This window comes from Theobroma cacao, chromosome 6, assembly GCF_000208745.1.
Source record: "Theobroma cacao cultivar B97-61/B2 chromosome 6, Criollo_cocoa_genome_V2, whole genome shotgun sequence".
NCBI classification, from domain to species: Eukaryota; Viridiplantae; Streptophyta; class Magnoliopsida; order Malvales; family Malvaceae; genus Theobroma; species Theobroma cacao.
This window is the reverse complement of record NC_030855.1, coordinates 15156120-15171363: the sequence shown is the minus strand read 5'-3', so window position 1 is coordinate 15171363 and position 15244 is coordinate 15156120. Positions and strand designations below refer to the sequence as shown.

Sequence of the window (15244 nt, the reverse complement as noted above, 5' to 3'; positions counted from 1 at the left end):
TATATATATATATATATGCATACATAGATATGTGTGTTATCAAAAGCTCATGAATATGGTATATGGTTGTAATGCATGTGACAATTTGACATGTTGAACTTTGGGAATTTATTTGTGTTTCATGTTGCTTTTGTCATTTCAGCAGGATGGCCTTTTCTTGAGGGAATGGAGACTTTTTCTTAGTGCTCTGTTTCTCGCTGCAGTGAGAATGAATCTAACTGTAGCGAGAAACTCTCGAGTTTGGAGTTTTTACCAGACCTGGTTTTCACCGCAGCGAGAAAGTTGCTAGAGCTTCTCGCTGTAGCGAGAAACTTTCTGTTTTGGCCAACTAAATCTCACTGCAGCGAGAATCTTTCTATCCATTATGCTATATTGCTGGTTTTTGCCATATTTTTCCATTTCATTTACACCATAGTTGATCATGGACTCCCAACATTTAGGGGTTTATTTAATTAAGTTTGAAATGAGGAATTTTAGACAGAAACCCTTGGCCATTTGAGAAACCCTCGTCCAGCTGATAACTTGAGCCCAAATTTCGCTACAGCAAAAATTCATCCTCACTGTAACTACGCTGCCGTGAGAATGCCTTTTTGCTGTAGCAAGGACCCATCGTTTACTTGACTTGAATTGCATGAATGCTATTAAAGTTTTCACTCTTCAAATCCTTTGTTGATCATGGGCCCTTTCCATCAAGTGATTTACTCATTTGGGTTTACATGAGGGGTTTTGATAAGAACTAAACCAAATTGCATTGTTTTAAAGATAAATGCGTCATGATTTCTTTAAATTTTCCTTATTATTGCTTGTTCCTTTCCTTGTTCACTCACTGGGTTTATACTCACCGTTTTCAACTTCATGTTTTCAAATCAAGAGGCAGCCGGTAACTAGGTCAAGGTGTCTTTGTAGATTCCTATCCTTGGTAGGTATCTTGGCATTTTCGTAGCCGCACCTTCACCTTGGTCACTCCGCTGGAAGCCCAGAGTCATTTTTGTTGTAAATACGTATATGGGATGTAAAGTACTAAGATATATGTTTTAGACAATTTATGTATATTTGATTGGTAATGCCACTATGAAATGGCAATGGTTAGCATTATTTTGAGTTGTAATTATGAAATAGAACCTTAGCAAATTTTGATGGAATTATGAACAGATCATATAGATAGGCTTGCTTGGGCCTAGTGGGCTATGTCCATTGGGTCCATGAGTCGGTCATGGCCCAAAATTTGGGTCGTGACAGAGTAACATGCATAATGTACCAATATTTTGTGATAACGCAAGTGCCATCAATATCTTAAAGAATCCTGTCCAACACTCTAAGACCAAACATATTGAAATTAGACATCACTTTATTAGAGACCATGTGATAAAAGGAGACATTAAGATTGAATTTGTTAACACTTTACAACAATTAGCTGATATATTCACCAAGCCCTTGAATGAGGAAAGATTCTGTGAAATTAGGAAAAATTTAGGAATAATTAATATACAGGAGCTTTAGGAAATTTGTGAAATTTTTATTCATAAGATAGTAGGTACTTAGTTGATTAAGAGAATCGTTTATCAACTAAGAACATTCTGTTTCCTTAAGTAATAAGACTGAGTCAAATAGAATGAATAAAATAGTAAAAGGAAACAAAGATAGTCTACTAGGTGAAGAAAAAAAGGGAAAAACCGCTTAACTAAAAAAAAAATAAAAATGAGAGGCAAATTTTTGAATTTTGAAAGAAGGGGTTACCAACCATATTTAAAGAGGGGGAGACTGACAGTTTTTAAGAAAGATTAATCTCTCTTAACTCATTCTCTCTTCATTTTCTCTCATTTGAAACCAACCCTCTTGAAATTGAAATCCTTCCTTCTCAAACTCACAAAACCCTAAACCCAAATTGCTCAAAACTAAAATGGCTAAAACCACATTAACTGGTAGTGCTTTGGAAAAGAAAAAGGGAAAATGACCAATGGAAGAAAGTCCACCGGCAGAAATTAAGAAGAAGAAGAAGAGAGTTGTGTTCACTTCTGTGGTTGAGAAAATTGGGAAAAAGCAGACAAAGAAGGAACATAAATCAGAGAAAAAGAAAGAAAAAGGAAAACATTCAAGAAAGGTAATATTCTGTCTTCAAAGTTTAGAAATAAAGCTCATGAGGATAGGTTTAAGAAGATAAAAAATGCTCCGATTACATGGGTAAATTTATTAACTGGGATAGCTTTGATGAGACCCCTAAAATTCAAGTAGGATTATCGAATTATTTTGAGGAAATGAAATTGAAGAAATTTAGCACTTTTAAGAACAGAACCTATAGTGCTAGTCTTGTAAAAGAATTTTATACAAGTGTAGCATTAGATAAGAATGAACTTGAGGATTTTGAGGATTTCATTAATGATCGTTTGAATGTCTTCCTAAATGGAAAAGAGTTTGTGGTGACTGCTGTAGATTTAGGAAGTTTGCTCAAAATTGAATGTGAAGAGAGTGATTATGAAATTCTTGAAAATTATAATCCCTCATCTCTATGGGAGATAATCACAGGAAATAAAGAAAGATATTCATCCAGAAGTTATGATAGTTTAATCAAATGTCCACATATTAGAATCTTGCATTACTTCATTATGGCAAATATTCATGGGAGAAGTGGCAGCTTCAGCTACATAAGTCTTCAGGATATGTGGCTAATAGAGCATGCCTCAAATGCTGCTCCACTCAACTTAGGCCGATTCATGATCAAAAGGATGAGAGGAGCCTGTCATATTAATAAAGTAAATCTACCTTATGGGAACATAATCACCTCACTGGTAAAGAAAAAGGGGATATGGAGCTCAAGATATGAGAATGATCAAGTAAAGAGCAAGAACCAGGCAATTTACCTTGGAAGTCTACCAAAGATGGGGTACCAACTTAAAGGTGAAAAATTTGTTAAAACCCCCAAGGCCTCTACAATCACTGCTCAGATAGAGACAGCCCCCTCCCAAATCTCTAATGACATGATTTTGATTTTGCTGATGAGGATCAATGGAAAACTCACTGATCAGTCAGCAAAGATGCAACAAATTGAAGATAAATTGAAAGAATTGCAAAATGTGATAAAGGAAAAAGGAAAATCTGCTACTGACCCTGCAGTTGAAGACACCTCTACAACTGTAAGTCCAGCACAAGCTGAACAAGCTGATGAAAGTTTTACCTTTCAGCCTGAAAGTCATGAACCAGAATCAGTTCAGCCAAGGAAATCTCCCACTCTTGAGCCTCAAAATAAAGATGAATCTGATCAAGGCACTGAAGTACTTGGCTCATTTGAAAATTCTCCATCCCATCATGAACCACAGCCAGAACAGCCATCTCCACCTAACTTTGAGGAAGTTTCAATCATGGATGCTTTCCATCCAATGGTCAGAAAAGAACAGGCAAAAAAAGAAGCAACAAAGGCTAAAGCTCAAAAGTCTGCATCTGTCAAGGCATCCCCTGAGTCAATGCACACTACAGAGTAGACTGACCAATTTGCTAAAGACAAAGGAAAAGCTGCTGCACCAACATAAGAGAAACCTAAACCTCCTAGTAGATGAAGGAAGACCATGGCAACAAAAATAAAATTCCTCAAGAAAAGAAAGTCTTCCAAGATAGCCGAAAAAGCCAGACCCTCAGCCATCTCTTCTGCTCAAGATCCACTCTAAATTTCCCTTAAAGCCTCACCCAAAAGACCATCACTTGAAACGTTTCCTGAACCTCTTAATATCTACTTTGGCACTGATGAGTCTACCCCTTCTGCTTTTTCAGAAACTAATTGAACACCCCTATTTGCTGATGAGAAAAAGGGGGAGAACATAATAGAAAGCTTAAAAGAAATAGGAAGCTTAGGGGAGATAGAAGGTGAAAATGATCAAGGGGTAATTTAGGAACTCTGACTATGATGATTAAGCTGTTTTTGTTTTGTTGATAGTTGAACATTTGAATTTGACTTTGCTATTTATGTTATTGTGTTGAAAATTGTAAGTTGATGGTTAAACATTTAAATCTGTTCTTGATATTTATGTTATTTTGATTGCTGCTATTTAAAAATTGGGTACTAATATTGGGCTGTTATGCTGATAACTGACTTTTGTTATAATATTGTGAATGGAATTTGGTTGAGGATGAGTATGAATGCAAATATTTTTGTTGGATGGTTTATGGTTTTTAGTTTTGGAATGAATAAGGTCTGCAAATAATATGATGGACAGTTAATTACAACATTGATGATAGCTGAATATATATCTGTCATTTATTTTTTAAAAACATAATAAAAACATGTTGAAGTGAATAATAAAATCATGCATACTTTAAGGGGGAGCACTCACTTAGGGGGAGAAAATCCTCATTCTGTGCAGAAAAAAAAGGAATAAATAGACATTGTGTTGTTAATCAAGAAATGTTTTGTCATCATCAAAAAGGGAGAGATTGTTGGCTCTATTAGTTTTTGATGATAATAAAACATTCCCATTCATTTATGTCTAACTTTGCTACTTGAGTGTACAGGATGAAAAATGTATGCTAATAATAAATTAATCACTAAAAAGGGAATATCAAAACTCATAAAAATGAGGAGTTACATTTGAAGTCGCAAAATAGAAGCCACTTAGTCAGATAATCAAGGGAGTTAGTCAACTAAACTCAAAAATGAAGATGGCCAGTTCAAAAATAGAACCTACTTAATCGACTAAGAGATATTGTTAGTCGACTAAGTGCTTACTGCCAAAAGCCAAGTTCAAAAATAGAACCGACTTAATCGACTAAGAGAAATCGTTAGTTGACTAAGTACTTACTGCTAGAAACCAAGTTCAGAAACAGAATTGACTTAATCGACTAAGAGAAATCATTTGTTGACTAAGAGCTTACTGCCTGAAACTAGGATCAAAAGACAACCAACTTAATTGACTAAGAAGTATGTTAGTCGACTAAGAGCTCTTTGTCTGAAAATTTGAATTTGAAGCTAGAAGACAGATTAATAGCTAGAACCAACTCCAAATTGTTTCCAATGGTAAGAATTTGTCAAACATCTATCAGAGTTGATTTTCCAAGTATAAAAGGGAGTCCCAATGGCTAAGAAACATATAAAAGGCTTCCAAATCCAAAAAGGGCTCAAAAATAGTAAAAATTCTCTGCATATCTTTTGCACTTCACTCTAATCTTTGTATTTGAGTTGAATGATATGTTGGAGTGACAAAGTGCTTTCTTAACAAGGAAGGATTAGGATATGATTGTACTAAAAAACAAATACACATCAAGAACATCTTTGTTAAAGAAAATGAAAAATATGAAAGTTTTTCAAGATGCATATGTTGTCATAATGTAGCACATACTATTTATTTTTGTCCTTTAAAAGTTGTTTCACAAAAAAGCAATGTTGTCAAGAATACATGGGCTCCAAAAGGAACCAACCTCCACATGGTAAGGTGGTAAGACTAAAGGGGTTCCAAAAGGAACCAAGGTTACTAACTCAAATGGACTAAAGAAGGTTTGGGTACCAAAGTTAAAAATTTGAATTTCTCTTTGTAGGATGACCACACTTGCAAAAGTCAAGAGCACAAGGAAAGGAAAAATGGTATCTTGATAGTGGAAGCTCTAGACACCGGACTAGAAGCAAAGAGTCATTAAACGAATTAAGAATAAGGAAAGAAGGAAATATGACATTTAGAGATGACACAAAGGTCACATTGAAGATATGGGTACAATTGGTTAAAACTTTTCTTCTTAAATTGAAAATGTCTTATTTGTGAATGGTCTCAAGCATAATTTGTTGAGTGTTAGTCAACTTTGTGATACAGGTCTTAGAGTTATTTTTGAAGCTTTATTTTTTCATCTTATAGATATTAAACAAATAAAATTCCTTCTTTTGGTCAAAGACAAGCTAATACATATATTATTTACCTAGATAAGTTGTCATCAAATAATGCATGTTTCATGGCTAAAAGAAATGAAGAAAGTTTATTATGGAGAAGGAAACTTAGGCATGCTAGCATGAATACAATTTCTAAATTGTCCTCTTTAGATCTTGTGATAGGGCTCCCTAAGCTAAGCTTTGAAAATGACAAACTTTGTAATGATTGTACAAAAGGAAAACATATGAGAAGTTCTTCCAAATCTAAGAAGGATGTGACTACCATTAAAGCATAAAACTTCTTCACATTGATCATTTTGGTCACAGTATGACTACAAGCTTATGTGGAAAGATTTATGGCTTAGTAATTGTTGATGAATATACTAGGTTTTCTTGGGTTTATTTGCTTACTCATAACAATGAAGCTTTAAAAGTCTATACATCATTTTGTAAAAGAGTTGAAAACGAAAAAGGTAAGCTATTACTAATGTCAGAAGTGACCATGGTAAAGAGTTTGAAAAATTAGGTTTTGAACAACTTTGTGATTAAAATTGTTAGCTTTAATAGCTTAAAAATGATTAGGGTTTCGACATGACAAAAATGATCAAAATTTCTTATCTAAGTGATCCTTGAATGCTTTTGATGTGTTTTTATGTTTTCTTACTTGATTGACATTTGAACTTGTATTTAAAGTAGTTTTGTGAAAGGAAGAATCTTTTATACACTTTAAATCTCAAGTTCAAGCAAGAGGAATCAATTACTGAAAAGGAAACATCTGTTCTTGCAAGATGGAATACTTAGACAAGCTTCTGGAAGCTCGAGAATCCATTCCAAATAGTCAAGAAGTTGATTTTTGTAAGTCCAAGTAGAAAAATAAGTACATAGAATCAATTCTTGGAAAGGTTGATGTTGATTCTTGAAACAAAAAGAACTAATATTTAAAGAGGCAAGAATTATTTCTCAAAAAAAAGGAAATGATATCTCAGAAATGAAGAATCGATTCTCAAAAAGCAGAAAGCTCCAGACCAAAGAAAAACTAATATCTAATGAATGAAGATTTGATTCTAAAACTCCAAAGGTAGCCGTTAGACATGAAAAAGGCAAGAAAAATTAGTAGTATCTCTACCAAGTCATCCCTAATGGCTATAAACTTTTTCTAGTTATAAAAGGGACTTCTTCAATACATTTTGGGCAGGAGAAATTTGATCAAGAATCAAATGAGATGAAGAAAAGGAAAAATAGAGAACAACCAAGCTAGAGCAAACCGTTCATATTCTTCCAAAATGCTTATGAGCTACCTTATGCTTCCAATTCTTTGCGTTTTTAGTCACACCTCTTGTATTATTCTTTAGCTCTACCAAACTCATCCTCTATGTACCTACTAAGAATAATACAAGATAATGTTGTAGAGCTGAAGACTTTGAAAGAGAGCAAGGTTAGGCCCCAACCTTTGAAAGATAATGTTGTAAAAGTTTTTCCTAATCTTTGAAAAGACTGAGGTTTTGTTTACTCCTTGAAAAGGCATATAGGTTTTGCTTAATCCTTCAAAAGGTTGAGGTTATGCTTGATCCTTCAAAAGGGATTGCTTATGCTTGTTCCCATAAAAAGCCATTATATGGGTTATGCTTGTATCCATGAAAAGGCATTTTTGTAAAGGTTATACTTAAACCTTCTAAAAGTATTTTTCATAGTGGATTACAAACAACTTGGTGAGGCAAGGGAGAGGATGTACTCTCCTATGGAGAGGGTCGAACCTCTATAAATCGTTTGTGTTTTTTCTCCTCTCTTTTACTCGTTGAACTTGTGCATTTTATTTTTACTCTTCATTGCCTCTTACTCATGCATATTTCTTTGTTATGAAGAAGTTCAACTATTTATTTTCAAACTTGCTTTTACTCCAAATCACTCTTCAAGTTACTTTTGATTTACTTTGATATATTTGTTCACTTGGCTGTGAAAAGTTTTTAGAATCTGTTTTCAACTTACTTGCTCATTTGGTTTCCAAATTATTTTTGACATATTTTAAATGGAAAGCTACTGTGAGAATCTCCCTTCTTCTTGAGCTTGTGATTTTATATGAAAATGTTTTAGAAATTTGTTTACAGCTCATTTACTAGTTTTCTTTTTCACGACCCAAATTTCGGGCCATGACCGACGTAAGGGTCCAATGGACGTAACCCACTAAACTCAAGCAAGCCTATTATTTATCTTACTTATAATTTCATCTAATATCACTAAGCCATATTTCATAATTTTGAATCAAAATAGTGATATACATTGCCAACTCGTACTGGCATTACTCCTTAAAAATTTACATACAATGTCTACAACATGTATTCTAATAATTTACATTAAGTTCGTCTATACAAAACAAAATAACATTCGACTTCCAATGGAGTGACTCGAATGAATATACAGCTACCGAATGTCGAGACACCTACCAAAAGATGGACACAGGTCTACAAGGACACCTCGTTCTAGTTACCGACTGCCTCGTGATTTAAAAACATGAATTTGAAAATGGTGAGTATAAACCCAATGAGTGAACAAGGAAGGGAACAAGCAACAACAACAAGGGAGAATTTAAAATCATGATGCACTTGTTTCAAAACAATGCAATTTAGTTCCATTCATATTTAAAACCCCTCATTTTAAACTTAACTCATTTTGTCCTAAATGTTGGAAGTCCATGCTCAGATATGGTAGCAAAGAAGTGAAAAATAGGGTAGCAATTGGACAAGATAGAAGATAAAACAGAAAGTTTTTAGCTATAGCGAGAATGAATTTCGCTGTAGCGAAATTGTTACCCAGAAACAGAAAGTTTTTCGTTGCAGTGAGAACCAATTCTGGTGAAAGGTCCTCAAACTCGAGAGTTTCTCGCTGCAGGGAGCATGACTTTCGTTGCAGCGAAAATAGAGCAACAAGAGAAACATTTTCCCTCACTCAACAAAAAGCCATTATGCTAAACTAACAAAATCAACATAAAACTCATGAAAATTCTCAAAGTACAATGTGTCAAATTTCACATATATGTCAACCATATATCACATTCATGAGCTTTCATTTCATAAATCTAGATATGCATAATTACATAGACAAACATCAATATCATCATAATCACTCCCGGCTCATGTACATCCCCCCACATCGTGCACATAGCCGGCACCATCATGTGCATCCCCCAACATCGTGCACAATCAGTGCTATCGTGTACATCCCCCCACATCGTGCACACGGGCACTATCATCATCTATCTCTCACGCCACCATCATCACCGGCATGTGCATTCCCCACATCGTGCACACACAAGGTTACAGTCATTATATACAATATCATTCATCATGCACAACACACACATATATATATATATATTCATAATACAATAGTGCATGAATCCATAGCAATCACATATTACAACATAAAACCATTTTTCAAAAGCTTGTTCCCAAGGCACTTGTTTTCATGAAAAACTTGATAATTCATTCAAATGGGTGGCAATTACATTATATTTCCCAAAACAAGTTTTGAAGGCAGTCCACTCACAGGTGTCAAAAATCCAGATTCCGGGTGCACTCTGACTAATAGTCCTTAGGCGCAATTCCTTTGCCTTTTTTCGAACGTCTCACTACCTAGCTTGTTTCCTTGATTTCTTCACTTTTTCTTTGAATTTTCACCTAGGTTTTCTTGTTTTTTCCCTTTGTTCTTCCTTTGTTCTTGTTGCTGGTTGCCTAGGCCGAATATGGTGAGAGAATTGGGGATTTAATGGGCTGATTTCTATAGAAAATAATAAAAAAATCAAGCATGCCACGTGTCACATTCTTATTGGCCCAATTTTTTTTAAACTTTTTGACTTTTTCGTCTTAATTTTCCACCACAAATATTCTTGGATTTATCCAATCCTACCACAATTAAAATTCCTTGGTCTTGATAAGTGCTGGGGTGAAAAATTTATCGATTTTCCCCCAAGGTGAAAAAATTACGATTTTGCCCCTATACTTCGAAATGTACCGAAATCACATTATTTTTACTTTTCAACCTCAAATAACACTAATATTGATCAATATTAACCAAATGAGGTAAAAATCGTTTTATAAAAATTCCTGTTTAGTCCTCTAGTGGCAAAATTACCATTTTACCCTTGTGCTCTAAAAATACCAGGAATCACAAATTTTCACTATTAAACATCATTTTATACTCCAATAATCATAATTATATTTTATATAATTATTCTTGATCAAATGTGATCAAATCTTGGCTAAAAATCTCTATTTTATCATCAAATGGTAAAATGATCGTTTTGTCCCTAATCGTTCAATTTTCCTGATGGACTTCAAACTGGACCTTGAACTCCGAATCACTATTCTAAGCCATTCTGTGGGTTTTAGAATTTTCAAATTCCTCTTAGAATTTCTATTTGAACTAGTTAAATGCTCGATTTAACTTAGTTGTACCACTCGGTACAATACCGTCTTTTAATCGAACTTGACAAGGTCTCACAATCTTCATACTTGAGCATTTTACTTCACATTGAAGTGGTTTGTACATTTGTTTTCAATTTGTTTGTTCATTTTTTCTAGTTTGTTTCAAAGAGAAAATAGATTTGAAACGCTTATCATCAAACTTTAAAGTTTAGTTTGTTAAGAAGAATTTTTCAACAAATCCAATTCGCCTTCAAAGTGGATATTTTTCTAGAAATCCAATTCGCCAACAAACTTTAAAGTTTGGATATTTTTCTCAGCATTATTGAGCTAACATTCTTAACAAAAATGGATATGGTCATAATTTTCAATCCCTAGAACTCCACAACAAAATGGTGTAGCTGAAAGGAAAAATAAGACTTTAGAAGAAATGGCTAGGACTATGCTATGTGAAAACAATTTGCCAAGGTATTTTTAAGCCAAAGCCATTAACACTTCATGCTACATCATAAATAGGGTAATCGTTAGACCATTGATCAAGAAAACACCCTGTGAATTATACAAAGGGAAAAAGCCCATTAGTATGTCTTTTCATCCATTTAGTTGTATGTGTTTTGTATTAAACAATGGAAAAGAAAATATAGGTAAATTTGATGTTAAAAGTGACGTAGGAATCTTTCTACGATACTTCTTAACTTCTTGTAATGCCTCGTACTTTGATATGGTCACTAATAAAGCTTTTTAGATGCCAATTGAGGTTAATTATAATGTTTAGAAGTGATGAAAGATTAAAGGAATAGTTTGGGGTAAAATATTTCGCACGCGAAAAAATAATAATAAAATAATAATATTTTTATCAAAGAAGAATTTACAAGATAAAAAGTGATTCGGAAGTGAATTGAGGTAAAATAAGGTATTTTGGGTACCAAGGAGACAAGAGGAAATTTTTGAAATAAAATAATATTTTATTAATAAAATAATGTTAAAGTATTAATATTTATTTAGTGTCGAAATTTTGCATGAAGGAGGAGTATATGGTCAATCTAAGTGTGGGAGAAGAGGAATGAGAAAATTTCAGAGAAAAATGACGTTAATGGGGCCGTATGTCTTTATTAAGTAAAGATAGCACGGGTAAATAAATATTTTAAATATTATGGGGACATCGCGTTGGAGTACAAACTTTATACTTTGTTTCTACATGTGTAGGAGAAGATAGTATAAGGAAATTGGAGTTAAATGAGTGTTGGGAGGACTAAATGAAAAAGGGAAGAAACTTGGAGGGCAAAATAGTAATTTTGCACAAAGTTTGGTCAAAGCTTCCAAAGGAAGCTTTGACTCTCATCCTTATCAGCCCAAAACCGTTCTTATCTCCTCCAGCAAGATGTTTCTTCTTCATTCTTGAAGCTTCCAACATCATTCTCTTATTCTCTCATGCAAAGTTAATTTTCTTTCATTTTCTTTCCTTTCTCTTTTTGCTTCTTTCTTCTCCCAACTCCTTGTGCACCAAAGTTACAACTTCTAACCCCAATTTCCAGCACTTCCAAACCCAAGGAGAGTGAAAGAAAAATCTCTCTTTCTTTCCTTTATTATCTATTTTTACTTCACTTTCAACAACACTTGGATTTTTGGCTTCAAATCTTCATTTTGAAGGTTGAAAGGTATATATTTCCAACTTTTGAAATTTTGAATTTATGATTATATTTTCATATTTATTTCCTAATTTCTTCCAATTATTTTCTTGGAAAGATTAGGTTTTTTGTTTATTTTCATGCCTCCAAGCTCACCAAGGTAAATAATCTTTACAGTTGGAAATAGTTGATATGATGGGTTTGAGAATTAGATTAGAAATTTAAGTTAAATGTTTGGTTAAAGGGTAGATTACCTAATATAAATTTATTAGAATTATTAGATTTAAATTTATGACTTAATTGAGGTTGTTATGGTTTATTGATAAATATAGGTTTAATGGTATTTCAGGACTACCTAGATTAGAACCTTGTCGGTGTTAGTTTTCTCAGGTGAGTAAACTTGCATTTCAAAATGTTTTGGGGAAATGTTTACGTGTTTCAATGTATTATTTGGGAATTTTATCGGTTTTTGCTTTAAAATTTCCTAGAAACCCCTTGATAAAATGTTTGATGTTGTGAAATGTGAAATGTGTAAAAGGATGAATCCATATGTTTTTGTATAATGTTGATATATATATATACTATGTAATAAATGGTACCATTGTGTGACTAATGCAACCATGCATGTGCGGGGTGAGTATTGTCACGACCCGGTACTCTCTTCAAGCCCGTGACAACCGCTGCAATGTCTCGATAGACATACATTACCCGAAATGTCAACCGAAACCTCGCAAGGCTCTTGTATCAATTCTCCACCTCCCTTGTGAGTAGCAATTACTAAACATCATATTTTAAAGGAATATAGATTATCTTCAAATAAAAGATAATCAAAAAGTAATTTCTACCGCACAAGGGTATTTTGGTCATTTTACCTGAAAATTTTGAAACTTGCTAAAAATATAATATATAAATAAAAAATATACATATCATATCTAAAAATAAATTTAGGTATCTAAATCATCCATTTAAAGTGAAATTATAGCTAATCAAACGAAATAAAAATATTGAATAAAATATTCCATTTACATATAAAACAATATTTATAAAATTCTACGTAAACAATTAATGAAAAGTAATAACAAACTAAATTCGTATATATAATAGCACATTGCGCTAAGGTATACAAAAATATTCTACAATGACATGTGAGGCCCAAAATAACCAATATAAGCACGATTGTAAACCCACGATTTCTAAGGGTGCGAATCCAAAAGTAAACCCTCGACAAAATCAGCGGTCTACAAACTACCCTGAGCCTGAAATGGGTGAAAGAAGGGTGGTGAGTTTTTATAAACCCAGTGAGTAAGCAAAGATCATCTATAACATCTAAAGCTGAGTAAATGGAGACAATTTAAAACATCTCATCATAATATGATTCATAACATTAAAACTCATTTCAACCCATATAAAACAATTACATTTCATAAAAAAATCAACAAGGCTTATGACTCTCTTAAAAACTTGGCTCGTGTCAAAACTTGTACTCGGTGACACCTTACGCAAGGCATCCAACCGAGTCTGCCAAGGCTGTTAAAATAACATATATACATAAACATGTTTTTACGTTTAAAAACACAGCCGTTCTCTGGCGTTGGCTGAGTTTCACTCTTATGTGGTGGTTCGGCGTGAAGTGAACTCTAAACTACCTTAGAAGATACCCTCCGCACCTCTCATACTAAGGTAAAATCTGATTGGGTTTACCGTGCCTCTCTAATAGGCTGGTCCATGGAAACCCGCCCACTGCAGTAAGCTAATCAATTACCCCACCAAATTAATAAAAATTTCGATAGTATGACATGGCTAATATGATATTACCCAGCCTGTCAAGGTAAAACAAAACAGTTCATATATTCCACACAAACACAAATCCAGCCATTCATGCCATCACATTGTCATAAGCCATCAATTCAAACCATATGTCAATTACAAATCCCGTTATGCCGATACATTTATTACAAAGCAGGGTCGGCATAACTAACAATAGTTAAAACATATATATAACACAGGTATATCGTCTCCACTTACTCAATTACCAAAATTAGGATTCAATTTCAAACCAAATTATGAATCTCATTTCATTTAACCAACACTTCAGTTATAAAACATAATAGTTTACAATTTAAGTTCATTATTCTTTAAAATCATAAAAACGAGTATAAACTACTTTAGATAGTTAAGATGATAGTCTGATTACTCACAATAACGGAAGCACTCCTACTCCTGGTCCTCGTGTACGATATCCTTACCCTTATCAGAGGGCTCACCACCTATACCTAATACACAACAAGTAATTCAATACATTTGTGCCAAACTGTTATAAAACTATTCTAGGCTCTATATGAATGCATGAAATTGAATGAGGAATGTTCGAATAATCACTTAAAGATGGTGTTCTACGTAGGTTCAATTGTTATTGGACTAAAACGGTATTCGACCTAACTTGCACTATACACTGTTTAATTAGCCAAAACATCCGATTCAACTCCAAATAGATTCATTGCACTTTCGGTACTTCAAATACACCCCAAGTACCTCAATGAACTTGATTGTGACTTAAATGATCACATCTGAAACTCATTTCGATTCCAAACTAACGTGCTAATTAGTGTCAACATAGTCCAATAAGTCCGTATATATCATTAGAAATCAAATCCAAGTCCATTTACCACGATTTTCTCGTTGTCGGTCAAGTCGTTTACTAAAGGAACTATATTTTTCGATAACCATTGTCGATGTCCGACACCATAAATCATAAAAAACGAGCTAAATAATATGAAATATAACAAAATTCATCATCAATATTTCCCCTATTAAATTTGGCCAAGGAGGGTTTAGTGAAGGACATGTGGTTTTCTTGCTTGTTTTCATACCGAATATCACAAAATCACTAAAAACACCTAGATGGCATGAAATCTAACAAAAACCATCATCAAAACTCCCCCCCCTTGATTCGGCCAACATGACTTCCTTCATGAAAGTTTAGGTTTCAACCATAGAAAACGAAAAAGAAAGCATGGGAGAGGTGAATCTTAAGTTAAAATCTCGAAATCTTACCTCAGATCGCTTTGTTTTTCGGTAACCGATGAATTTCTCTTGAATTTCTTCCTCAAGGGTTGTTTCTATTCTTTTCCCCCTTTTCTTTGGCTTGCACGGCAATGAAAGAAGAATTGGGAGAGGTTTATGTTGGTTTATAAAGAAAATTATAAAAGAATTAAAGCTTGACACTTGTCAACATGTGAATGGTTCATAGTTAAAACTTAACTATTAAGCATTTTCTTACCACCACATATAATACCTTAATTATCCAAAGTATAAAAATGATAATAGGTGAAATTCATGGGCTTGACAAGTGTCAC

The 15244-nt window shown here is 33.7% G+C and overlaps 1 long non-coding RNA gene across 1 annotated transcript; it reads right to left on the bottom strand.

Annotated features, from left to right (window-relative positions):
• Positions 12928 to 15026, bottom strand: LOC108662559. Its single transcript, XR_001928443.1, has 3 exons — positions 14943 to 15026; positions 14087 to 14161; positions 12928 to 13144 (listed from the first exon to the last, which is right to left on the bottom strand). It is a non-coding gene; the product is annotated as an uncharacterized LOC108662559 (long non-coding RNA).